The sequence below is a fragment of the Cetorhinus maximus genome, chromosome 22, assembly GCF_964194155.1.
Source record: "Cetorhinus maximus chromosome 22, sCetMax3.hap1.1, whole genome shotgun sequence".
In the NCBI taxonomy this organism is placed as follows: Eukaryota; Metazoa; Chordata; class Chondrichthyes; order Lamniformes; family Cetorhinidae; genus Cetorhinus; species Cetorhinus maximus.
The window spans coordinates 7,628,506-7,656,268 of record NC_135900.1 but is presented as its reverse complement, the minus strand read 5'-3'; the positions used below and the strand labels follow the sequence as shown (position 1 = coordinate 7,656,268).

General features: G+C 44.4%; 1 protein-coding gene across 1 annotated transcript in view; it reads left to right on the top strand.

Moving 5' to 3' along the window:
* Window positions 1–2,069: 2,069 nt before the first annotated feature.
* Window positions 2,070–27,763, top strand: part of tspan9a (tetraspanin 9a) — a 197,531-nt gene continuing 171,837 nt past the window's right edge. Inside the window, exon 1 of the mRNA XM_078567733.1 lies at window positions 2,070–2,154. The gene's annotated coding sequence lies outside the window, so the exon portion shown is untranslated. The remainder of the gene's footprint in view (window positions 2,155–27,763) is intronic.

Sequence of the window (27,763 nt, the reverse complement as noted above, 5' to 3'; positions counted from 1 at the left end):
TTGAAACGGTGGAACAGGCTTGAGGGGCTGAGTGGCCTCCTCCTGTTTCTTTCAATGTGCTTGTGGTCAGGTACTGTTAAAGGGATTGTGTTGGGATCAGATCCTGCTGCTTGGACTGTATTAGGGATTGGAGCCTGGTTTCTGCTGGGATCAAACGATGTTGCTGTCACCCTACTAGGAATTGGTGCTTGTTGTTGGGATAGGGCACTGTTGCTGAGATTGCATTAGGATTGGGTCCTATTGCGGGAATTTTACTGGGATCCTGCTCTGTTGCTGGAATTTTACTGGGATCCTGCTCTGCTGCTGGGATTTTACTGGGATCCTGTTCTGCTGGGATTTTACTGGGATCCTGTTCTGCTGGGATTTTACTGGGATCCTGTTCTGCTGGGATTTTACTGGGATCCTGTTCTGGGATTTTACTGGGATCCTACTCTGCTGCTGGAATTTTACTGGGGTTAGAACCTGTTGCTGGAATTTTACTGGGGTTAAACCCTGTTGCTGGAATTTTACTGGGATCCTACCCTGTTGCTGGAATTTTACTAGAATCTGACTCTGTTGCTGGGATTTTACTAGAATCTGACTCTGTTGCTGTGATTTTACTAGAATCTGACTCTGTTGCTGGGATTTTACTAGAATCTGACTCTGTTGCTGTGATTTCACTAGAATCTGACTCTGTTGCTGTGATTTTACTAGAATCTGACTCTGTTGCTGTGATTTTACTAGAATCTGACTCTGTTGCTGGGATTTTACTAGAATCTGACTCTGTTGCTGTGATTTCACTAGAATCTGACTGCTGCTGGGATTTTACTAGAATCTGACTCTGTTGCTGGGATTTTAATGGGATTAGGACCTGTTGCTGGGATTTTAATGGGATTAGGACCTGTTGCTGGAATTTTAGTGGGATTAGGACCTGTTGCTGGGATTTTACAGGGATTAGGACCTGTTGCTGGAATTTTAGTGGGATTAGGACCTGTCGCTGGGATTTTACTGGGATCCTGTCCTGTCGCTGAGATTTTACTGGGATCCTGTCCTGTCGCTGAGATTTTACTGGGATCCTGCTCTGTGGCTGGGATTTTACTGGGATCCTGTCCTGTCGCTGAGATTTTACTGGGATCCTGCTCTGTCGCTGGAATTTTACTGGGATCCTGTCCTGTCGCTGAGATTTTACTGGGATCCTGCTCTGTGGCTGGGATTTTACTGGGATCTTGCTCTGTGGCTGAGATTTTTCTGGAATCCTGCTCTGTGGTTGAGATTTTACTGGGATCCTGCTCTGTGGCTGGGATTTTACTGGGATCTTGCTCTGTGGCTGGGATTTTACTGGGATCCTGCTCTGTGACTGGGATTTTACTGGGATCCTGCTCTGTGACTGGGATTTTACTGGGATCCTGCTCTGTGACTGGGATTTTACTGGGATCCTGCCCTGTGGCTGGGATTTTACTGGGATCCTGCCCTGTGACTGGGATTTTACTGGGATCCTGCCCTGTGGCTGGGATTTTCCTGCGATCTGGAGCGGATCTTGGTTGGGCTCCGGCCGCCTCCTTTTCTTTCCCATTTCCGCTGTTGCGAAGTGGTGCTGGTGCTGCTGGCGGGGGGATCAGCGGCGACAGATCGCGGCCGGAACCCGGAGCCAGGAGCCAAAAGTCAGCAACTTCTCCCCGTGGAAAGAGGGGCTCCCAGCCCAGGGTAAATTCAGATTGACTGGATGCGGAATGGAGAGAGGGTGTGTGACACAGAGAGAGAGAGAGAGAGAAGCAGAAAGTGTGTGGGAGAGAGAGAGAGAGAGAGTCAGAATGAAAGCGTGTGTGTGAAGGAGGAGGAAGAGAGGGTGTGTGTCCGGGAAGGAGAGGGATTGTGTGCACGTTTCATTCTGGTTCGGTACAGTTTTAAGTTACAAATTAATTCACAAGATCGATTATTGCAAAATGGAATCTTTTTATTAAAACCTCCCAAACCGAGAGCGGAATTATTCCAGAAAGGGCTTGTTATAGATTCTTCAGCCTAGGGTCAACTTGCCGTGGCTGCTCTCGCACAATTTGAAATAATATCCATATTTTGTTTGATTTTGTTAGTGGATCGCGCAAGAGTGGTTGTGAGAGGACTGCAGGATTGACCAAGTGCTAAAGTCTGGAATTTGATGCAAGTGGGAATTCTCTGGTAAGCGTTTCTCAAGCTGCCCAGTTCGGTTTATAATGTTTAGAATTTGGCAAGTTTTAAAAATGGCAAGTGAAGCAATAGGGCCGGTGAAAGCAAAATACTGTGGATGCTGGGAGTCTGAACTATAAACCGAGAGAGAATGTTGGAAATACTCAGCAGGTCTGGCAGCCTCTGTGGGGAGAGAAACAAGAGTTATCGTTTCGAGTCCGCGTGACTCTTCTTCAGAGGTACAGAGCATTACTCACTTAACTTCTTTTAGAGTTAAAACAATTAACTAAATTAACAATAACGAGGGAGAAATCAAGCACAGCCCCTAAGTCAGGTCAGCTGTAAAATCAAGGAAAAACTTTAAAGGAACCTGACAAACATTAAACCAAAATGTGATTAAAGGGGTCAACAAACCACCCCAGTCCATTACTCAGTTAACTCCTACTGCCAGGTAGTGCCTGTTAATGAGATAACTAGAGGTGTCAGCTGTGGCTCAGTTCATAGCACCCTCGCCTTTGAATCAGAGGGTTGTGGGTTCATGTCCCACTCCCGGAAACCAACAACTGTGATTGTACTCGAAAGAGTTGCAATCTGTGACTGTTGATAACTCGAAAGAATTTTAATGAGATAACTTCACTAGCTTGCTTGATAAAAATTGAAAATGCTGGAAGTATCCAACAGGTAGGTAGCATGTGTGGAGAGAGAATCTCGTCAAGTTATCTCGTTAACAGCTAACCACTACTGACAGGCAGTGTGTGTTAATCGACTAGGAGCTGTAGGTGCTGATGCCTGGGGACAGGAGGGCTGAGTTAGCAATTGTTAATTGGGTGTGACTCATACTTATGGAAACAGTTTCTGTGGTGCACAGAATGGATGGTGAAAACTGTGCTGCTAAAATCAGGAAAAAGTGAGAATTCAGTGCAGAGAGGGAAGGAGCTGTTTTTTTGGTAAACCTCCAATATTTGTATTGGAAGCTTGAGGGAGTAAGTATTTAGTAGTTTTGTCCACTCCTTAGTAACAACATAGTGTGCAGAAAAATAATCTTGCAACGAATCAAAACCTGGTTATAAATGATTTAGACGAAGGTATGACAGAGCAGGTTATGTGTCTGGGCTGGAGTACTGCGAGTTTGTGCCTGTCCTGAATAGACACATCTGAGGTAGGTGTCTCCACCTCAGGGTCACTGAGTTGTTGGAAACATTCTAACACGTCAGAGAGGGGGGGGGGAATCCATATTTGGACAGCTCAGTCCCCACCTCGTAGAGAGGTGAGCAGGGCTGGTGTGACCGATTGTACGCAGAGGAAGTGGAGCCCGGGTGCGATAGAGTACGAGGAACCACAGAAACTGATCCTATCCAACGTGCACAATGTAGTTGCTACCTGTGAGGGCAGGGATACAGAGTGAAGGGCAGCCAGAATGCTGACCGGGGCAGCTTGGAGCAGGAGGACGGCCATGGCGGGAGGGGAAAGAGGGAGGGGAGCAGAATGTGAAATTGTAGTAGACTCTATAGTTAGGGGTTCAGATAGTATCCTTTATAAACAGGATGGAGAGCCCTGGATAGTCTGTTGCCTGCCTGGTACCAGGGTGAAGGACATCATAAACCGGCTTGAAAGAATATTGGAGAGGAAAGGGCTGGATCAAATCACTGATCCATGTTCACAGAATCTTGACAGTGCAGGAGAAGGCCATTTAGCCCATCTAGTCTGTACTGGCTCTCTGAAAGAGCACTCCACCCTAGTCCCATTCCCCTGACTTATCCCCGTAACCTTGCATATCCCTTCAGATAGCAATCCGTTTTGAATACCTCAATCAAACCTGCCTCCACCACCCTCTCAGGAAGTTCATTCCAGACTCCGACCACTCTCTAGGTGAAAAAAATTTTCCTCGCTTCATTTTTACTGCTTTTGCCAATTATTTTGATATATTAGATGCCACTGCAATTTCTCACTATTTACCCTGTCCATACCCCTCGGGATCTTGAATATGTCTATCAAGTCTTCTCTCAGCCTTCTTTTCTCCAAGGAAAACAGTCCCAACCTCTCCAATCTACCCTTATAGCTACAGTTCTTCATCCCTGGAATCATTCTTGTGAATCTCCTCTGTACTCTGTCCAATGCATTCACATCCTTCCTCAAGTATGGTGCCCAGAACTGGATGCAGTGCTCCAGATGAGGACTAACTAGTGTCTTATACAAGTTCAACATGATATCCTTACTCTTGTACTCAATGTCCCTATTAATAAAGCCTCAGATACTATATGCTTCATTAGCTGCTCTCTCAACATGCCCTGCCATCTTCAATGACTTATGTACATATACACCGATGTCCCTCTGTTCCTGCACCTCCTTTAGAGTTTCTCTCTTTATTTTATACTGTCTCTCCATATTCTTCCTGCCAAAATGAATCACCTCACACTTCTCTACATTGAACTTCATCTGCCACTTGTCTGCCCAATCCACCAACATGTCTATGTCCTTTTGAAGTTCAAGATTACCCTCATCACAGTTGACAATGCTTCCAATCTTCATATCATCTGCAAACTTTGAAATCATGCCCTGCACACCACCACAGTCTAGGTCATTTTATATCAGGAAGAACAAGGGTCCCAACACTGACCCCTGGGGACCTCTACTACAAACCTTCCTCCAATCTGAAAAACATCCATTTATCACTACTCTCTGCATCCTGTCACTCAGCCAATTTCTCATCCAAGTGCCTACTTTCCCTTTTATTCCATGAGCTAGAATTTTGCTCACAAGTCTATTATGTGGCACTGTATCAAATGCCTTTTGAAAATCCATATAAACCACATCAACAGCATTGCCCTTATCAACCTTCTCTGTTACCTCCTCAAAAAACTCCAGCAAGTTAGTTAAACTTGATTTTCTCTTAATGAATCCATGCTGGCTTTTCTTAATTATCCTGCACTTGTCTAAGTGACTATTGATTTTGTCTCAAACTATAGTTTCCAGAAGTTTCCTTACCACTGAAGTCTGTGTTTGCCGGCTTTATCCTTGCACCCTTTTTGAACAAGGGTGTAACATTCAAAGTTCTCCAGTCCTCTAATTAAATCGATAGCAAGAAATGATGTAAGATCAGATGATGTAGAATCTGTGTGGGTAGAGTTGAGGAACCGCAAAGGTCAAAAAACCATAATGGGAGTTATGTACAGGCCTCCGAACAGTAGTAAGGATGTGAGGCACAAGATACACCAGGAGATAGAAAAGGCGTGTAAGAAAGGCAAGGTTACAGTGATCATGGGGGATTTCAATATGCAGGTAGACTGGGAAAATCAGGTTGGTCGTGGATCCCAAGAAAAGGAATTTGTGGAATGTCTACGAGATGGCTTTTTGGAGCAGCTTGTGGTGGAGCCCACTAGGGAACAGGCAATTTTAGATTTAGCGATGTGTAATGAGGCAGATTTGATAAGGGAGCTTAAGGTGAAGGAACCCTTAGGAGGAAGTGACCATAATATGATAGAATTTACCCTGCAATTTGAGAGGAAAAAGCTGGAATCAGATGTAACGGTATTACAGTTGAATAAAGGCAACTACAGAGGCATGAGGGAGGAGCTGGCCCGATTGACTGGGAGATGAGCCTAGCAGGAAAAACAGTGGAACAGCAATGGCAGGAGTTTCTAGGAGTAATTTGGGGGAGACAGCAAAAATTCATCCCTAGGAAGAAGAAGCATACTAAAGGGAGGACGAGGCAACCATGGCTGACAAGGGAAGTCAGGGACAGCATGAAAGCTAAAGAGAAAGCATACAATGCCGCGAAGAGCAGTGGGAAACCAGGGGATTGGGAAGCCTACAAAGACCAACAGAGGACAACTAAAAAAGAAATAAGGAGGGAGAAGATTAAATATGAGGGTAAACTAGCCAGTAATATAAAAGAAGTTTGCAAGACTTTTTTTAGATATATAAAGGGTAAGAGAGAGGCAAAAGTGGACATTGGGCCGCTGGAAAATGGCGCTGGAGAAGTAGTAGTGGGGAACAAAGAAATGGCGGAGGAACTGAATAGGTACTTTGCGTCAGTCTTCACAGTGGAAGACACGAGTGACATCCCCAAAGTTCAAGAGAGTCGGGGGGGCAGAGGTGAGTATGGTGGTCATTACCAAGGAGAAGGTACTAGGAAAACTGAAAGGTCTGAAGGTGGATAAATCACCTGGACCAGATGGATTACACCCCAGAGTTCTGAAGGAGATAGCTGAAGAGATAGTGGAGGCGTTAGTGGTGATCTTTCAGGAATCACTGGAGTCAGGGAGGGTCCCAGAGGGCTGGAAATCACTAATGTAAGCCCCCTGTTTAAGAAGGGAGTGAGGCAAAAGACGGGAAATTACAGGCCGATTAGCCTGACCTCGGTCGTTGGTAAGATTTTAGAGTCCGTTATTAAGGATGAGATTTCAGAATACTTGGAAGTGCATGGTAAAATCGGGCAAAATCAGCATGGTTTCATCAAGGGGAGGTCATGCCTGACAAATCTGTTAGAATCCTTTGAGGAGGTAACGAGTAGGTTAGACAAAGGAGAGCCAATGGATGTTATCTACTTGGACTTCCAGAAGTCCTTTGACAAGGTGCCGCACAGGAGGCTGTCAGTAAGAAAAGAACCCATGGTGTTAGAGGCAAGGTATTAGCATGGGTAGAAGATTGGCTGTCTGGCAGGAGGCAGAGAGTGGGGATAAGGGGGTCCTTCTCAGGATGGCGGCCGGTGACTAGTGGAGTTCCGCAGGGATCAGTGTTGGGACCACAACTTTTCACTTTATACATTAATGATCTAGATGAAGGAACTGAGGGCATCCTGGCTAAGTTTGCAGATGATACAAAGATAGGTGGAGGGACAGGTAGTATTGAGGAGGTGGGGAGGCTGCAGAAGGATTTAGACAGGTTAGGAGAATGGGCAAAGAAGTGGCAGATGGAATACAATGTGGGGAAGTGTGAGGTCATGCACTTTGGTAGGAAGAATAGAGGCATAGACTATTTTCTAAATGGGGAGAGAATTCAGAAGTCTGGAGTGCAAACGGACTTGGGAGTCCTAGTCCAGGATTCTCTTAAGGTTAACTTGCAGGTTGAGTCGGTAGTTAGGAAGGCAAACGCAATGTTGGCATTTATTTCGAGAGGACTAGAATATAAAAGCAGGGATGTGCTGCTGAGGCTTTATAAGGCTCTGGTCAGACCACATTTAGAATATTGTGAGCAATTTTGGGCCCCGTATCTCAGGAAGGGTGTGCTGGCCCTGGAGAGGGCCCAGAGGAGGTTCACGAGAATGATCCCAGGAATGAAAGGCTTAACATATGAGGAACGTTTGAGGACTCTGGGTCTATACTCGATGGGGTTTAGAAGGATGAGGGGGGATCTGATTGAAACTTACAGAATACTGAAAGGCCTGGATAGAGTGGACGTGGGGAAGATGTTTCCATTAGTAGGAGAGACTAGGACCCGAGGGCACAGCCTCAGAGTAAAGGGAAGACCTTTTAGAACAGAGATGAGGAGAAACTTCTTTAGCCAGAGAGTGGTGAATCTATGGAATTCATTTCCACAGAAGGCTGTGGAGGCCAGGTCATTGAGTATATTTAAGACCGAGATAGATAGGTTCTTGATTGGTAAGGGGATCAAAGGTTACGGGGAGAAGGCGGGAGAATGGGGTTGAGAAACTTATCAGCCATGATTGAATGGTGGAGCAGACTCGATGGGCTGAATGGCCTAATTTCTGCTCCTCTGTCTTATGGTCTTATGGCACCACCCCTGTGTCTAAGGAAGACTGGAAGATTATCACTAGTACCTCTGCAATTTCCTCTCTCACCTCCCTCAATATCCTTGGATGTATCTCATCCAGTCCTGGTACCTTATCTATTTTAAGTAAAGATAGCCTCTCTAACACCTCGTCCTCCTCAATTGTAACTTCTTCTTGTGTACCTGTTACCTCCTCTCTCACATCAGCCTGGGTAGCACCTTCTTCCTTTGTAAAGACACTTGTTTAATACCTCTTCTATTTCTCCTGCCTCCACTTGCAAATCCCCTTTTTTAAATCCCTAATTGGCCCTACTCTTTCTTTTACCACCTTTTTATTATTTATATGCTTATAGAAGACCACCCTTTTATGTTAGTTGCCAAACTCTTTTCTTCTTTTCTCTCCTTGCTTTTCTTACTAGTTTTTTCATTTCCTCTCTCATCCTTCTGTATTCAGCCTGATTCTCCATTACATTTTCTACCTGACATCTGTTGTGTACACACTTCTTCCTTTTCATCCCCATCTCTATCTCCCTTGTCATCCAGCATGCTCTGGATTTATTTGTCCGACTTTTCCTCTTCAATGGATTATACCTTGACATTGCCTGCAATACTTTTTTGTTGAAGGTGGCCCATTGTTCAGCCACTGTCTTTTCTGCCAACATTTGATTCCAACTCACGTGACTTAGCTGTATTCTCATCCCATCAAAGTTGGCTTTCCCCCAATTAATTATCCCTGCTCTGGATTGCTCCTTGTCCTTTTCCATGGTCAACCTAAACCTTATGAAACAATGGTCACTGTCCCCTAAATGCTCTCTCACTGATATTTGATCACTTGGGCCAACTCATTCCCCAGAATCAGTTCCAACAGTGCCTGACCTCTTGTTGGACCGGAAGCATACTGCTGCAGAAAATTATCTTGAACACATTCCAGGGACTCTCACCCCTGTTATCTCTTTGTACTATTCCTATCCCAGTCTATATTTGGATAATTGAAGTCTCCCATTATAATTACTTTATAATTCTTGCACTTCTCTGTAATTTCTTTGCAAATTTGTTTTGCTACATCCCTTCCACTAGTTGGTGGCCCATATACTACACCAATCAATGTTATTGCACCTTTTTCCTTCCTTGCCTCTAGCCAGGTAAGGTCTTGGGACCAACGCCATAGGAAAGAGTAGGCAAGAGGTCCTTTTTGGAGGGTATGAGGAGCTAGGGGTTAAATTAAAGAACTGGACCTCCAAGGGTTATAACCTGAGCCATATGCACATTGGTGTAGGGAGAAGCAGATTAGGGAGTGAAGGAGTGGGGTAGGAAAGAGGAGTTCCATTTCATGGGACACTGCCACCAGTTTGGGGACAGAAAGGAGCTGTACCACAGGTGCCACCTGAGCTGAGCTGGGCTGAGTCTGGGCTGCTAATGGAAAGGATAAAAAGGCCAATTGCAAGGACTTTAAACTAGTGAGTGTGGGGAGGGTTCAGGTGGATAAGACAGTACCAGCAATAGTTGAAAAGCAAATGGAAGGGAAGAGAGTAGAGTGACAGTCAGAAATTGTGCTCTGGGCACCACTGGTCAAGGGAAAATTAAAAGATGTAAAAGAATTAAATCAGGAGAGAGAGAGAGATAGGAGACCTATGAATAAAACATTACAGCAGGAGGACAGCTTAGTGTCTGTAGCCCAAATAACCATTCTTTACACAAACACACTGGCTGAAAGGACCAAGCTGAATAAATTATAGGCGCAAATTCAACTTGTAGGGTAGGACATGGTAACCGTTACTGAGACATGGTTACAAGGCAGGACCAGAAGTAAATATCCCAGGTTGTAAGGTCTACAGAAAGGTGGGAAAAATGGTAGAGGGGGAGGAGTAGCCTTAGTGATTAAGGATGAAATGACTTCAATGATATGAGAGGATACAACTAGGAGTAAGTAGACAGTGGTGGCATTATGGGTAGAAATAACAGATTTCAAAAGATTTAATATTGTAGTGAGAGTTGTTTATAGGCCCCTTGCTGGTGGCTGTAAAGTGGTAGCCTGTATGAATGTAGAGATTAGACAAGCATGAAGTAAAGGCAGTGTGATTTTAATGGAGGATTTTAACTTTCACCTAGATTGCGATAGCAGGCCAGCATGTCAGAAAAGTACTGGATTTCTTGCAGTGTGTCTGGGATAGATTTCTGAAGCAAGGGGGCATGCCATTTTTGATTTAGTAGAGTAATGAGCCAGATTAGTTCACACTACAATGGTTCAGGAGCATTTATCTAATAGCAATCATACAGAGTTGAAGAGATTGAGAGTGGCGTGAATATTGCTTGCAGTGCGGGCCACAATTGCACAGTTGTCGGCATATTGTAACTCATGGATATGCTGGATCTTAGTCTTGGCTCTTAGCCTATTGAGGCTGAAAAGCTTCCTGTCAAGTTGAAAGTCAATCATGACCCCTTGTTGGTCACGGTGAGTTCCAGGACCAGGCTGAGTTAGATAGTGAAGTGTTGGTGCAATCACACAGCCTTGCTTGATGGCTGTCCAGATACGAAAGGACCTGGCCTCCAAGCCATTGCAAAGGACAGTTGCTGTTATACCAGCATCCAGCAGTTGCAGATTAGTTACAAATTTTGTTTGATGTCCAAGTCTCTGGAGGACTTTCCAAAGGGCTTTATGGTTGGTCAAAGGTTTTTTGACAGATCAGTAAGGGTCCTGTAGGGCTCTTTGTGTTGTTCCAGGCACTTGGCTGTATTTGTTAAGCAACACGGATCATATCTGTGGTTCGCCTGGATGGCCGGATACCACACTGGGTCTCCGGAAAGAAGTCTTCACTGATGGGTAGGAGGCTGTTCGGGAGGATTCATGTGTGAATCATCCTCACAGTGGACAGAAGGGCTTTGCCTCTCCGACAAATTGATTTATCACCTGTCTTGAAACCTGAAGCGATGATGGCATTGTGAAAGTCAGGAGGTAGCACCTCTTCTTCCCAGATTTTTATAAAGAGGTCTGAGAGTTTGAGGAAGAGTTAGTGATCACCGGCTTTATAGATCCCTGCAGGAATGTTGTCCGGACCACACCCCTTGTTGCTCTTCATCAGTTGGACAACCTTTTGTATCTCAACGAGCCTTGGCCTCAACGTCTTCAACTCCCCATACAAAAGAATTGGTCTCTCACTCAACATCAGCAGGACCAAAATCCTCCCCCAGGCAAGCACCCACATCTCCAGCTATTGTTGTTGATGGAGAGACTTTAGAAGCCATTGAGCACTTCTCATATCTCAGTAGCTACCTTTCTCAAAAGGTCACTATCAAAGTGGTGATCCAGCACAGAATCAGCCAGCACAGCCTCCCAAATATTGCACAACTGGGTCAACAGCAGAGATCTCCATAGGAGGACAAAGGATTTAGTCTACAACATTGCTGTTGCTACCACCATTCTATATGGCAGTATCACCTCCCAAGGCACCTCCAGTTGCTGAACAGTTTCCACCAGCGGTGTCTCCACAGGATACTCAAAACCAAGTAGGAAGACAGGTGAACAAACTCCTTCAACACCAATTCCTCCAACATCAAGGAGGACAGAGAATCTGTTTTAAGGACACTCTGAAGGCCTCATTGAAAAGGGGACGAATTGACATCGGGGCTTGGGAGGAACTTGCTGCAAACCCACGCCATGTGGCGTTGTCTCACCCAACAAGCCGAAACACGGTCAGAAACTCTACGGACTCGAAACGTTAACTCTGTTTCTCTCTCCACAGATGCTGTCGGACCTGCTGAGTTTTTCCAGCATTTTCTGTTTTTATTTCAGATTTCCAGCATCCGCAGCATTGTGCATTTATTTCCATTTTTATAATTACTGTTCTCCCTTCAATTGTATCTAGTTTTTGTGTGTATGTGTGTGGGTAATTCACATTGCTGGATGCGATTCGTGTGATAAGACATCAGGCTGTCGTTTAACCTTCAGGGCAAGTGTGAGAGAAGTTCATTTTTTTTTTAGTGCGTAAAAGCTTGCTGCTGAGTTATTTACATTAACTCAGTCCCCCTGAGGGGACTGAGAAAATACACACATCCACATACAAATATATTTGATCATGAGAAATAAAAGGTAACACCTTAAAATTGCCCTTGACGCAGTGACTGTTAGCTAAAGCTGATGCTCATACAATTTAAGACAAACTATTGAGCTGGTTAAAAACCTGGCAGAGTGACAATAGAGAGAATGGGCAAGGACTCTAATCTGTAGATAATAACTAGTAGTGTCCCACCAGGATCTGTGTTGGGTCTCAACTATTCGCGGTATTCATTAATGTCTTGGATGATGGGATGAAAAGCCACATATCCAAGTTTGCCGATGACCGGCAGCACTGTAAGAAATGTAGACGGAAGCATAAAATTAAAGACAGATGGTAACAGATTGACTGAATGGGCAAAACTGTGGCAAATTAATTTCAGTGTTGGCAAATGTGAGACCACCCACTTTGGACCTAAAAAGAATAGAACATGGGGCTTTCTAAATGGTGAAAAGCTAGAAACATTGGAGGCGCTGAGAGACGTGGAGCCCAGATACAGAGATCGTTTAAAATGTCATGAACAGGTACAGAAAATAATCAAAAAGGGTATTGGAATGCTGGTCTTTATATTGAGAGGATTAGAATCCAAGGGGTTAGAAGTCATGCTTCAGCTACACAAAGCTCTGTTTAGACCACACCTGAAGTTACTGTGAGCAGCCCTGGGCACCACATCTTAGGAAGGATATATCGGCCTTGGAGAGACTGCAGTGTAGATTTACTAGAATGTGACCTGGATTGCAAGGGTGTAGTCTAAAAATTTGAGCCAGATCGTTCAGGAGTGAATTTAGGAAATACCTTTTCACACAAAGGGTGGTGGGAGCTTGGAGTTCTCTTCCGCAAATGGCAACTGATGTTAGATCGATTGCTAGTTTTAAAATTTGTGTTTGATAGATTTTTGTTAGCTAAAGGTATTAAGAGATATGGGCAAAGGCAGGTTTAGGGAATTAGGTCACAGATCAGTAATGACCTTATTGAATGGTGGAATAGTCTCCGGTGCTAAATGGCCTCCTCCCCTGTGTTCCATTTGACCATTATGATTGGTGATGATAGAGGGAATGCAAAAAGTATCAAGAGTTTAGTACGGCGACTGATATATCTGAATGTTTTAGATGAAGGTTCATGGAATCTGCAGTGACTGTGTAACCAGGATGAAATTGGCTGTATTCTTCCTATCTCCTTCAGTACCTTGTGTACACAATCGCGTGTGTCCTTTCATAACACAAGTTGGAATTTTGTTCCCCATTTTTACAGTGTTTGCTTTTCTTTGCTTATTTAATGGAGGCGGTATATTTACAAGAGGATAAATGGTGCAGCCAGTGATGATTGCAAGTTGGGTCTATTTTGGGAATATGACTTTGCTGCAACACATGCAGTCAACCTGTGCTCACTGCCCATCAGGTGAATGTATTTCAGTGATTATGACACTGAAGGCTACATTTTAACCAGGCCCTAGCTATCAACCCCCTCGCGTTACCCTTTGAGGAGGTGTTGGTGAGTCTTCATTTTGAACTGTTGCAGTCCCTGAGGTAGAGGTGCCCCCATGGTGCTGTTACGTGGGTATTTCCAGGATGTTGACACACTTTCAGAAGGCCAGTGCTTAGAGGCAGCGCTGAGAGAGAGCTGCACTGTCAGAGCTGTCGTCTTTTGAATGAGCCATTAAACTGAGGGCCCATCTACCCCATCAGATGGATGTAAATGATCCCAGGGTATTATTCAAAGAAAAGTTGTGAAGTTCTCCTTAGTTTTCTGGCCAATTATTATCCTTCAATCAACATCACTAGACAAAGTTGTTTATCTGTTCTTTAATATTCTTGCTATTTGTGGGATCGTGCTGTGTCATATTGGCTGCTGTGTTTACAACGTTGATCATACCTTGAAAGTGAATCATTGACTGTAAAGAGCTTTGGGATGTCCTGAGGATGTGAAAGAAGCTATATAAATGCAAGTCCTTTGTTTTCTGCTGGCAAGAGCAGGGAGGTTATGTTGGAGCTGTATAAATCGCTAGTTAGGCCACAGCTGGAGTACTGTGTGCAGTTCTGGTCGCCACATTACAGGAAGGATGTGATTGCACTGGAGGGGATGCAGAGGAGATTCACCAGGATGTTGCCTGGGATGAAATATTTAAGTTACGAAGAGAGACTGGATAGGCTGGGGTTGTTTTCCTTAGAGCAGAGAAGGTTGAGGGGGGGACCTGATTGAGGTGTACAAAATTATGAGGTGCATAGATAGGGTAGATAGGAAGAAAGTTTTCCCCTTAGCGGAGGTGTCAATAACCAGGAGGCAGAGATTTAAGATGAGGGGCAGGAGGTTTAGAGGGGATTTTAGGAAAAATCTTTTCACCAGAGGGGGTTGGACTCTGGAACACACTGCCTGAGGGGATGGTAGAGACAGGAACTCTCTCATATTTAGATGAGCACTTGAAACACCAAAGCATACAGGGCTATGGGCCAAGTGCTGGAAAATGGGATTAGACTAGGTGGCTGTGTTCTGTTGAAGAGTCATACGGACTCGAGACATTAGCTGTCTTCCTCTCCGCAGATGCTGTCGGACCTGCTGAGTTTTTTCCAGGTATTTTTATTTTTGTTTTTGTTTTGGATTTCCAGCAGTTTTTTGCTTTTATTATAGATAGGTGCTTGATGGCCGGCATGGACACAATGGGCCGAAGGGCCTGTTTCTGTGCTGTATAACTCTATGACTGTAAGCCAGTTGAAATGAGGAACAACTCACAAATCAGGGTCCTAATTTTTTTTTTTAAGTTGGGAGGCAAGGTGATGGCATCTGGAGAAATAAGTGACTAATATCATGTGTATGTTCTGCCTGAACACGCACACGCATGTTGTTGATCACACTGCTCACTCTGCTCAATCTATTCTCTAGAATCATAAGTGCGATTGTGCAAAAAGAGCTTGTCCAGCCCATCATACCTGTGTCGCTGCTGGCTCCTGATTCTCATATTCTGTCCCCTTTCTACATTTTTGGATTTCAAATCCTTCTCCGGTCCCGCTTTTAAATGATGTCCTTGTCCCTGTTCCCTAGTGGTGAATCATTCCCTGTTCTAGTAACTTAGAAGGCTTCCCACATCTAGAACTACATGTTTTCTGTAGTTTGGTTTTCCTGGAACAGGTTGCTAGTCTGAAGCTATAGCCTGAGGGGCACCATGAGTCTCTCTTGCTCTTAACTTCTGCTGTAGGTGCATTGGAACAATTGGCAGGTTGATAATCAACATGTTGGGCCACATTATGAATGTTCTTTCTGTGGCTGTCCCAGAGAGGAACTCCAACCCAAAGCTTCTGGCTCAGAGGCAGGGACACTACCCACTGCACCTCAAGATCTCTCTTTCGAATAACTATCTGTGTGAAAGCTTTCCACCTCTCTTTCCCCAGCCCCCTTCCAGTGATAATTTCTGTGCCAGACATCCCCGACCCTCCATTTTGCTTCACCGACTCCACCCCTTCGTAAACAGTATAAAACCCATCACATTCCTACCCCTCAGTTCTGAAGAAGAGTCACACGGACTCGAAACGTTAACTCTGTTTCTCGCTCCACAGATGCTGCCAGACCTGCTGAGCTTTTCCAGCATTTTCTGTTTGCTTTTCCAGATTTCCATCCCCCGCAGTATATTGCTGTTATCTTCGTTTTAAAACGGTCAGTGCGTGAGGTGGTGCTTAACTAAATCATGGGTTTTAGAGAATTCCAAACTGGAGCTCTGTGTGCTGATATCAACCAAGGTACTGGCAGCAGCATTAAGATTATTGTCTGTTCCACTCTGTCAGGAAGAGGGCAGTGGTTGATTGATATCACTGAATACTGCAAAGGCTTTGGGCCCTGACAATGTTCCGGCAACAGTACTGAAGACTTGTGTTCCAGAACTTGCTGCGCCCCTAGCCAAGCTGTTCCTGTACAGCTACAACACTGGCATCTACCCGCCTATGTGGAAAATTGCCCAGGTATGTCCTGTACACAAAAAGCAGGACGAATCCAACCCGCCCTATTAGCGCCCCATCAGCCAGCTCTCAATCATCAGTAAAGTGATGGAAGGGGTCATCAACAGTGCTTCCAAGCGGCACCTGCTTAGCAATAACCTGCTCACTGACGCCCAGTTTGTGTTCTGCCAGGGGCACTCCGCTCCTGACCTCATTACAGCCTTGGTTCAAACATGAACTAAAGAGCTGAACTCCAGAGGTGAGGTGAGAGTGACTGCCCTTGACATCAAGGCTGCATTTGACCTAGTGTGGCATCAAGGAGCCCTAGCAAAACTGGAGTCAATGGGAATTAGGGGGAAATCTCTCTGCTGGTTGGAGCCATACCTAGCACAAAGGAAGATGGTTGTGGTTGTTGGAGGTCAGTCATCTCAGCTCCAGGACATCACTGCAGGAGTTCCTCAGGGTAGTGTCCTCGGCCCAAACATCTTCAGCTGCTTCATCAATGACCTTCTTTCCATCATAAGGTCAGAAGTGGAGATGTTCACCATCCACAAGGCACCAGTCAGGAGCGTGATGGAATACTCTCCACTTGCCTGGATGAGTGCAGCCTCCACAACACTCAAGAAGCTTGACACCATCCAGGACAAAGCAGCCTGCTTGACTGGCACCCGGTCCACAAACATTCACTCCCTCCACCACCGATGCACAGTAACAGCAGTGTGTACCATCTACAAGATGCACTGCAGGAATTCACCGAGGCTATTAGACAGCACCTTCCAAACCCACGACCACTACTATTTGAAGGACAAAGGCAGCAGATAGATGGAAACACCACCACCTGGAAGTTCCGCACCAAGTCACTTGCCATCCTGACTTGGAAATGTATTGCCGTTCCTTCACTGTCACTGGGTCAAAAATCCTGAAACTCCCTCTCTAAAAGCACGTAGGGTGTGCCTACGCCACACGGACTGCAGCGGTTCAAGAAGGTAGCTCACCACCACCTCCACAAGGGGCAATTAGGGATGGGTATCAAATGATGGCCTAGCCAGTGACGCCTGCATCCCGTGAATGAATAATGTGAAGAATGACTCCCCTGTGTTGGGGAGAGGGCAGTGATTGATTGGTATCTGCTCCCTCTGTTGAGGAGGGTGAGGCTGCATTGTACAATATACGCAGCTGCAGTTGACAATTGGAAGATAAACAATTTTCCTTAGTTAAAGAGTGTGAAGCGAGACAGTCAAAACCAGAGCAATTGTGAAAGAACGTTGAAAATGTTGTGGGTGATCAGCCCTCTGATATGTGTCTGCTTCCTGTAATTTGATCTTCACTTTCTGAGGTACCAGGCCAGGCCAGGCTGTGTGGGCAGCAGGATTACTCTCTGATCCTGTCAGTGTTGTACAGTTCCAGGTGAAGTGCAGCAAACCAGCAGACCTTGTCCAAAATGTGCCCAGGCCAGCGGTGTTATTCACCCATCCACATCTAACAGGTAGTTGAATAACTTCTGGGGAAGTTCCTGGCTCCACAGAGTGTGATGTTCTCTCGTGAAATCTGTCATCGTACTACCCTGAGCTGGGAACTATGTGCAGTACTTGCACTAAATAGAGTTATGTTTATCACGGGATGGATTTGAGCTTTCTCATGGGTTACAGGAGTTAGATAAGATCTGTGCTGACTAATGCTCCAATTATCTTCAATTCCTGCTAAATGGTTATGGGGAAAACCTGCCTTAGTCTTGCCAGTTGCTGTAGACTTCATTGTTTTAACTTAGACATCGAAAATATTTGTAGAAATATTTGTATGATGTCATAACCAGGACGCTACTATACCCCTTAATATGCTTCCTTGTAAAATAAGAGATCAGAAGTGAGAATGGATGTCTCATCTTTTCTATGTAAGCGAAAAGGTTCAGGTTTTTTAAAAGAATAATTAAAAGGAGGAAAGGGCGGCTGAACAGAATTACAGTTACAGCGTGAGACATCACCAAAGTGAAGAAGAGCGGGAGAGGAAGTCGAATGAATGAACAATGAGTTGTTCGGTGATGCTCTGCATTGAAGGGAAAGGTGAAAGCTCAGGGAGGGAAGGAGTCCCCAGATTTAAGTCTCAGCTGTGGCTCAGTTGGTAACTCTCTCACCCTCTGATTCACAAGATTTTGGGTTCAAGTCCCACCCTCCAGGTATTGAGCACAACAATCAAGGCTGACACTCCAGTGTAGGACTGAGGGAATGATGCACTGTCAGAGGTGCTGCACTTTGGATAAGATGTTAAACCAAGGCCCTGTCTGCCTCCTCAGATGGGGGTAACAGATCCCATGGCAGTGTTTTGATGAAGAGCAGGGGAGTTTTCCCCCCAGTGTCCTGGCCAATATTCACTATCACAAAAACAGATTATCTGGTCATTATCACATTGCTGTTTGTGGGAGCTTGCTGTGCACAAAAAGGCAGTCGTATCGCCTACAGTACAACAGTGACTACAATTCAAAGCCATTTCATTGGCTGTAAAGTGTTTTGGGATGTCTGGTGGTTGTGTAAAGCCCTATATAAATGCAAATCTTTCTTTTTGCTGGGATAGATTAACTTTTAGAAACAGATGGTGTGTTGAATTCAAGGCATTAACTTCAACGCAATGAGAAGGATGATGGCATAACTGGAACTGAGAAAAGTAAGGATTGGCCAACAGTTTACGAACAGTAGCATCAGTGAGAAAAGCCTTTCTATTTGTGTGTGATGTGATGTTGGGAATGCTGTGGTGAGTGTTCGAAGACATACCACAGTATAACGGGGTGTCGCTCCATATCTCAAACTGTAATGTTGCCTCTGGCGATACTATTTGTAAAACAGAAGTTAGAGAAATAGTAAAAGGTCCATTGCTAAACCCAGTAGAGAAAGATGAGGCACATGACGAATGGGCAAAGTTTGGCACAGCAGTAGTGAAATATCTTGAAACCAGTAAATTATGGACACGGTACGCTTACTTTCAGAAGGGTATTATAAAAATTCTCAGTGGGCAGTTATTTTCATGCAGCGTCCATAGTGACTAGGGAGACTGCTCTATCTCTGGAATCAAGCTGTGCAAGCATTTAATCGCAAAGACATTGGATGCTGGATAAAGAGCTGCTTATTCCATAAAACCAGCAATGCTGCCTCGTGCTGACCGACATCCATTGACCTCAGGAATTCAGGAACAGAGGGGAGTGAGCTGCAAGGGGAAGCACCAATGATCCCAACTCAGTGAAAGTTCCAGCAGCTTTCAACAGGTTGTGAGCCAGTGTTTGAAATTGTGAATGATTTTGGTCCTGTCCCCAGTTCATTAGTTGCGAATGTCAGAGCGTCTGTTGTGTATTTCGCTGTGACGTTATTTGGGTCTTTCTAAGTGTCTCGCTTCTGGAATTACGTTTTTAAAAAGCTACATTATATACACAGTTACAATGTTCAATTACATTGTATAACTAGTTATGCGTAACTAGTTATATGTTTAGCTACACCATATAGTTGGTTACAGTGGTTTGTCCCATTGTATAGCTAGTTACAATGTTTATTTACATTGTATAGCTAATTACAATGTTTATTTACATTGTATAGCTAGTTAGAATTTAGTTACAAAGTTAATTACAGTGCATTGGCAATTGCAACTTTGTTCAGAAAACTAATTTTGTGGAAAGACTTGTTTATCTGTAAGTAAAGTTCAGTGTAACAATCATGGAATAATGTATCTAAAAGTTGTCCTTGAATGTATCATTATTGAGTATTTTTGTTCATTTTTCTTTACTGTATCAAACTGAAGAGATTCTCGATCAATTCTACAAAATTGGACAATGTGTGAACAGTTTATTATCTTCACTAACTGTGTTGAGGAAGCCCCTTTGGCTATAAGCTCCAGAATACATTGTGAAACACCAGCAGCGGAAAACAGTTTGAGGTGTTTGATCCGACTTGTTCAGTTGGTAGCTCAAGTGCCTAGCAAAGTCTGAATCTGTTGCTGATGCAGTGCCCTCGAGCTGATTGTTGGCCTCGATCTTCCCAATTAAATTGGTGTCTGTATAAGATGTGAGCATCAACATTCAGCCCCATTGGCAGTGATTTTAAGCCAGCTGTACATATTTTGTTTTTAATCAACATTTGTTTAAATCAAATAAATCAAACCAGCTTCTATTCCCTGTTCCTTTTTTGTCTTTTCATTATTTGATTGGGAATCACATGAGTGGTTGCTGATGTTGATGGTCTATCAAACCCCTCTAGTTTTTTAAATTTTAAGTGAAAGGCTGGAGTTAACAGTCTCCTTGCCTTTTTGTGACTAGTCCTTTTGATAAACACAGGAACACACTCAGATATCTGAACAATAGCTGTGTTCATTTGTGATTCTGCTCCCAAACGGAGCCAACAAATGTGGCAGAGTTAAGTCGTGCCAACCTGATCTGATGAAGCATTTGTGCTGTGCTGCGCGAGGGTTGCGTAGAAGGAGTTGAACAAAATGAATGTTTCTATTTCCTGATCTCCTGTGCAATCTCTTGTAAGAAAAGCAATTCCATTCTCTTTTTGTGTTGGTCTGTGTGAAGATGTCCAATTCTCGGTATTGCAGCTCTTGTCACTTTGGGTGTTTGTTAGGCAGGTTTAGTCCACTAATCTTGATTAAATTTGCACTGCCAGGCATATTAAACTAACTATGTTTATGTCAACGTTCTCCACATATATCTCCAATATTTTGATACTTGTGTTAAGATAGAATTGTCTAATGTATATTGTTGTATTTTTTGTATCACATTTTGGCTAAGACACAAAGCAGAGAGTGTGGTGAATGATTGATTGTTTTTTGGACTGACATACAGGGTGTTCGTTCCCCAGGATAAATAATGATGACCTGGACTAGAGTATACAGGGCATAATTTGCAGATGAGACAAAACTGACAAATGGAGTAAACTGTAAGGAGGAAAGTAACAGACAGGCTAGTGAAATAGACAGATGGCAGATGAGATTTAATACACAGAAGTATGAAGAGATACATTTTGTGAAGAGGGGCAATAGCGGGACAGGTAGATAAGGTGGTTAAGGCATATGGGATACTTGCCTTTATTAGCCGAGGCATAGAATATAAGAGCAGGGAGGTTATGCTGGAACTGTATAAAACGCTGGTTAGGCCACAGCTAGAGTACTGCGTGCAGTCCTGGAATCCACATTATAGGAAGGATGTGATTGCACTAGGGAGAGTGTAGAGGAGATTTACCAGGACGTTGCCTGGGCTGGAGAGCTTTAGTTTTGAGGAGAGATCGAATAAACTGGGGTTATTTTCCCTGGAGCAGAGGAGATTGAGGGGGGACATGATTGAGGTGTATAAAATTATGAGGGACATAGATAGGGTAGACAGGAAGGAACTTTTCCCCTTGGTGGAGGGATCAATAACCAGGGGGCATAGATTTAAGGTAAGGGGCAGGAAGTTTAGAGGGGATGTGAGGAAGAATTTTTTCACCCAGAGGGTGATGAGAACCTGGAACTCACTGCCTGAAGGGGTGGTAGAGGCAGAAACCCTCATAACCTGTAATTGTTCTCAGGACTGTTAGACTTGACCCTTGTAGCTGAAAGGAAACATTGGGGGCAGGGTCATGGGGGGGGGCGGTTATGTGATATGAGAAAAGACTCAAAAATGGATTTTTCAACCTTTGAAAGGTGGCGAATGAAAGCTAACATAGCACGATGGGCTGAATGGCCCCCTTTGACGCTACGCTTTTCTGTTCATGTGGAGCCTGCAGCGGGATACAGGAGATGAGGTGGAAGTAAAAAGGTTCATGCTGAGCACGGTTACAAGTTAACCCACAACTGTGCATAGTATAAACTGGGAAAAGGTAGCTTTGGAACTGGTACCAGGAGGTGGTTGTTCACACAGCCATTCGTTAACACCTGGGATGGAAGATGAAGGCTGGAGCTGGAGTCAGCAAGTTAACAGCAGGAGACTGTAACTAGGAATCATAGGTTTCAATGGAAGGTCGGACCCGATGGGCTAAATGGCCCCTCTCACCTGTGCGTGTCTTTGTGCGAACACTCACTGTACTGCCCGGTAATTTTGTGTGGAATGTGTTGATATCTGAGCGATGTGACAAGTCGTGACACAACAGGGAGAATCTGCAGATGCCAATGGAGAGTCAAAGTTCAGGAGAATTGGGAGTTTAGCCTCAGTAAGAATATTTGGTGAGATTTTAACTATTTATTTGAGTGTATTTTGAGCTGCTTTATTTCAGTTCAATGCTGGGAGTTGTTTAAACATGTTTAGTGCTGTAAATATTCCTGAGTCATTAATGATTGAATTACTTGGATGTGGCTAGGTATTTTGCTATGATGTAAGGTAGGCCAATGTAATGTTGTATAAGGTGGCAGCAGTGGCTTAATTGGCAACGCACTCACCTCTGAGTCAGAGATGTGAGGAAAAAAATCTAGGTTGCACTCCCAGTTGAATAATAAGAAAACGCTGCACAGTCGGAGGGTCAGTGTTGAGGGAACACCGCATTGTCAGAGAGCCAGTACTGAGAGAGCACTGCACTGTTGGAGGGTCAGTACTGAGAGAGCACTGCACTGTTGGAGGGTCAGTACTGAGGGAGTGCTGCAGTGTCAGAGGGTCAGTGTTGAGGGAACACCGCATTGTCAGAGAGCCAGTACTGAGAGAGCACTGCATTGTCAGAGAGCCAGTACTGAGAGAGCACTGCATTGTCAGAGAGCCAGTACTGAGAGAGCACTGCACTATTGGAGGGTCAGTACTGAGGGAGTGCTGAACTGTCAGTCAGTGTTGAGGGAACACCGCATTCTCAGAGGGTCAGTACCGAGGGAGCGCTACACTGTCCGAGGCTCAGCATTGAGGGAACACCGCACTGCCAAAGGGTCAGTGTTGAGGGAACACAGCATTGTCAGAGGGCCAATACTGAGAGAGTGCTGCACTTTTGGAGGGTCAGTACTGAGAGAGGACTGCACTGTTGGAGGGTCAGTACTGAGGGAGTGCTGCACTGTCCAAGGATCAGCACTGAGGGAACGCTGCACTGTTGGAGGATCAGTGTTGAGGGAACACCGCATTGTCAGAGGGCCAGTACTGAGGGAGTGCTGCACTTTTGGAGGGGCAGTACTAAGAGAGCACTGCACTGTTGGGGGGGTTAGTACTGAGGGAGTGTGCTGTTGGAAGGACAGTTCTGAGAGAATGCTGCACTGTTGTAGGGGTACTACTGAGAGAGCCTCACAGTGTCAGTGGTGGTACAAAGGGGGTGCTGCATTATCAAAGATATCATATTTCATAGAAGAAGCTAAACCGAGGGCCCATCTGTCATCCTAGGTAGGTGGAAATGATTTGAAGGAGAGCAGGGGAGTGTTCTCCAGTGTCTTGGCTGTTAGGAAATAGAGATAGTTTAAGGAAATTATATTGGTATTTGTAGGATTTAGGAATGGGTATTAGCTTTAAAGTTTAAGTTTGATTTGTATTTTTGTATCTCTGTACTAAGAAAGGTCGAATTGAGTTTTAGCTTCACTTTAAAAATGCACTTACATTTCTAATGAGAGTTTACGACTCAAGCAGTTAAGCAAATAAGAGTAGGAGAATTGGGCTGTTGCCTGGCAACAGGGATCCAGAGAGGCAGGTCCCTCCCACAGACGCGCACACACAGAAGCTAGACACAGCAGTTTGTTTTGGAAGCTGTTGGAGTTCAGCTGGTTTTGAGCTATCTAGTAGTGGCAGATAGTCCCAAGCTAAAGCTGCCAGAGAGAGACTGGAGCAAGAGGGACAGATAGCCACTCTCAAGCTAAGGAATAGCCTCAAAAATCCTGGGGAGTGGAAGAGGGGAAAGTCCAAAGAAGACCCTCTAGCCAAAGGAAGGACAGGAACCTGGAAAAGGTCCTGTTGAATGAAGTTAAGAGTGAGGGGCAGAGAGGCTCCAAGCTTCAGATTTAAAGAGACAAAAGCTGCGGAAAGCAGATTTAAAGTGAGAACAGCTTGCAAGAGGCAAGAAGGCCCAAAGAGACGGCGGAAGGTCTGTAACTCTTTGCTATGGGCGTGTGAAGCAGTGGTGTACTGTTGACAGCTGAATTGGAGAGAGAGAGAGAGAGCGTGGAAGACAGCTTGACTGCATGTGGTGACCCAGGGAAGAGGAATGTCAGAAGGAGAGTTTGAAACCCTGGAGGTGAACCCTTGCGGAAGGTGTTTGGGAGAAGCTTCCAAGGCGCGATCTTAGAGAATGGAGAAGGACGTGTGACCCTCGTGTGAAGGACGGAATTCAGTGAGACCAGTTGGCTCATGGTGGGCCAAGTGTCAGGGGGGAGTTGATGAGAGATCCATAGCATCTGTTTAGGGTGGCAACTGTCACTTGGTTTCAGATGTGGTGTGCCTGACCACAGGTCACTTTTTGGTTTACATAGACTGCTTACTGTGGACACTAGAGTACAAGATAGTTTTTCTAGCTTGTGCTATCCTTACAAATCTGTATAAATCTATAAAGATATAGCTGTGGGTGAAGGAGTATTGTAATATAGTTCATCTTTTCTTGTTTAATAAATGTTTTATTTTGTTAAAAGTTCATCAGCTGACTCCTGTGACTCTGTTCAGTATCTACTCTCCACGTATCTAAACAAACAAAAAAAGTTAGGATCTATCAAGTCGGGTTCCACCCTGGGATCAGGCTTGTCTAGGGATAACCTCAGCTGGGATCACAAGATGGCCAATATTTATCACTCTTACCAAAATCACTTAAATGAAACAAATTTCTGGCCATTCCTCTCAATGCTGTTTTGGGATCTTACTGTGCACAGCTTGGCTGCCTTCTTTCCTACATTGTAACAATAACAAGACTTCAAAGGTACTCCAGTGGCTGTAAAGCACTTTGGAATATCCTTTCGGGCATGCAAGGTGCTATATACATGCAAATCTTTATTCTATATAAAGTCGTGATGACTGGTTAGAATCTCGAGCAATTGCAAGTAGTTGGGATTGTGAAAGACTTGCATGTAGCTGCAGGTGTGGACTGCTCACAGTTATTCCTGAAACCAAACACTATATTCTGCTGTTTAATTCTGTCAAACCTTCATGGGCAAACAGCCCAGTTTATTACAGGAAGGGAGAATAGCTGAACTTGTTATCTATGGTATTGGTGCAATTCGGGAGGCCCTGTTTGGGACTGCTTGCAATCTCAGTGGCTCTTTATCCTCCTGAGCTCTCCTCTCCGTCGCTAATAATTTTCATACTTTGATTTCCTCCAACAGAGCTGAATATACCAATAGAAAGTGCTGTCATTTTATTTGAACACCCTTATTCCAGGCACTGTGTTAACATATTGGGGAAGACAGTGGCGTAGTGGTTAATGTCCCTGGGTTATTGAGGCAGAGTCCCAAGTTAATGCACTGGGGGCATGGGTATGGCAGCTGGTGGGATTTAAAATCAATTTAGTGAAAGCAAGTCTCAGTAATGGTGACCACGAAAAGATCATCGATAGTTGTAAAACCCATCTGGTTCATGAGTGTCCTTTAGGGAAGGAAATCTGTCATCTTTACCTGGCCTGGCCTACATGTGACTCCAGACCCACAGTAATGTGCCTGACTCTTAACTGCCGACTGAAATGGCCTAGCAAGCCACTCAGTTCAGGGGCAGTTAAGGATGGGCAACAAATGCTGGCCTTGCCAGCGACACCGACATCCCATGAAAGAATAAAATAAAGCAATATAGCGCACTGCTTTACGCCAAGTCAGTGGCTGGAGCTAGAGTGCATTTCAGCTAAAGTTTCCTTTCTCTAATATAAAATATAATCATCTGTTGGAGTGAACCAAATTCTTTGACAAAGTAGCATTGGAAAACTGGGATCAGTTTTCACTGCTGTGTTAGCTCATTCAGTGATGTAGGTTAATATCCCAACTGAAAAGTTGTAGATTCTCTTAATTCTTTGCTATTGAACCCAATAATGTGTTAGTTACCTGGGGATGAGACTATTGCCAGACTTTTCTGTGTCAAGTTCCGAACTAGAACTTGTTTTTTTGCAGGATCAGGTTCTGAGTGCAGCCTCTGTGGAGATGGACTTTGCAGCCTCCTCCTGACCTCATACAGATGGGTTTCAGATCATATCAACAGCATTTGCTGCAAAGGAATCGGGCAGAATTATTTTAATTTATACATTTAATTGCATTTTGAAGTTGGTGTCTTATCTTTGTTTTGTCCCTGTAGGGGGTTGGAGCAATTTGCAGGCAGTTGGATTAGTTTGATTAAAGACCATCTCCAAAAAAAAATTTCTATATTTGAGTTGAGTTTTGCTGAAAAAAGAGACATGTCAAAGCTTTTCATTTTGCACCCATCAGGACACGTTGCAAGAATACCAATATTAGGGGAAAACAACAATTTAAAGTGTATGCGAAGAGAGTTCTGATTGGTCCGTCACCATTACTGGTACATTCTCCATGGCAGCGCCTCTACCAATCAGGGTCCACTTGCCAATCAATCAGCAATCTCTTCGCATACGCTTTAAATTGTTGTTTCTCCCTTATATCGGTATTCTTGCAAAGTGTCCTGAAGAGTGCAAGACAAAAAGCTTCAACATGTCCCTTTTTTTTTTCCAGCAATACTTAATCCAAGCTCTTAAATTGACGGCCACGAGGTGTGAAGTAATTAAACCAGGAGACCGAAATAGGAAATAATGTTATTTAAACATTACAGCAGAAAGACAGGTTTGGGCGTGTGCCCTAAATAAGCGTTCCTTATACAATCACACGGAGTAAAAAGAGGAAATTGAATGGATTACAAGCGCAAATTCAACTTGCAGGGCATGACATGATAACCATTATGGAAATATGGCTACAAGACGATCAGGACCAGAACTAAATATCCCAGGTTATAAGGTCTACAGAAAGGGTAAGGAAAATGGTAGAGGGGGAAGAGTAGCCTTGGTGGTTAAAGATGAAACCATTTCAATGATAAGAGAGGATATAATAGGAGGAAGGTGGTAATGGAGACTTTATGGGTGGAATTAAGACTGTAGTGGGAATTGTGTATAGGCCCACTGCTGGTAACTGTGAAGTGGTAGCTTGTACAAATACAGAGATTAGACAAGCATGTAGTGAAAGCAGAGCATTTTTAACAGAAGATTTTCACTTTCATGTAGGTTTTTTCTAATCATTCATGGGATGTGGATGTTGCTGGCAAGGCCAGCAATTGTTGCCCATCCCTAATTACCCTTGAGAAAATGGTGGCAAGCCACCACCTTGAACTGCTGCAGTCCACCTGGTACCTGTAACAGTTTGGTACAGCTGAGTGGCTTGCTAGGTCATTTCAGAGGGGCAGTTAAGGATCAACTACATTCCTGTGGAGTCTGGAGTCACATGTAGGCCAGGCTGGGTAAGGGTGGCAGATTTCCTTCCCTAGAGGACGTTCGTGGACCAGATGGGTTTTTTTTTACGACAATCAGTGATAGCTTCATGGTCACCATTACTGGAGACTACCTTTCAACTCCAAATTTATTGATCAAGTTTAAATTCCACCAGCTGCCAGGGTGGGATTTGAATCTATGTCCACAGAGAATTAGCCTGGGCCCCCGGTTACTAGTCCAGTGACATTACCACTATGCCACCATCTCCCTGTAAATTGAGATCGCATAAGATTGAGACAATATGGCTGATGAGAAAGATAATAAGAGCAACAAGGAATGACAAATCAGACAGGGAGAGCTACAAAACAAAAATAAAAATAGCTGGAAAAACTCAGCAGGCCTGACAGCATCTGCGGAGAGGAACACAGTTAACGTTTCGAGTCCGAATGACCCTTCAACAGAACTAAGGAAAAATAGAAGAGAGGTGAAATATAGGCAGGTTTAAAGGGGGGCAGGGGGGGGGAACACAGGTAGAGCTGGATAGAGGGCCAGTGATAGGTGGAGATTGCCAAAAGATGTCATAGACAAAGGGACAAAGAGGTGTTGACGG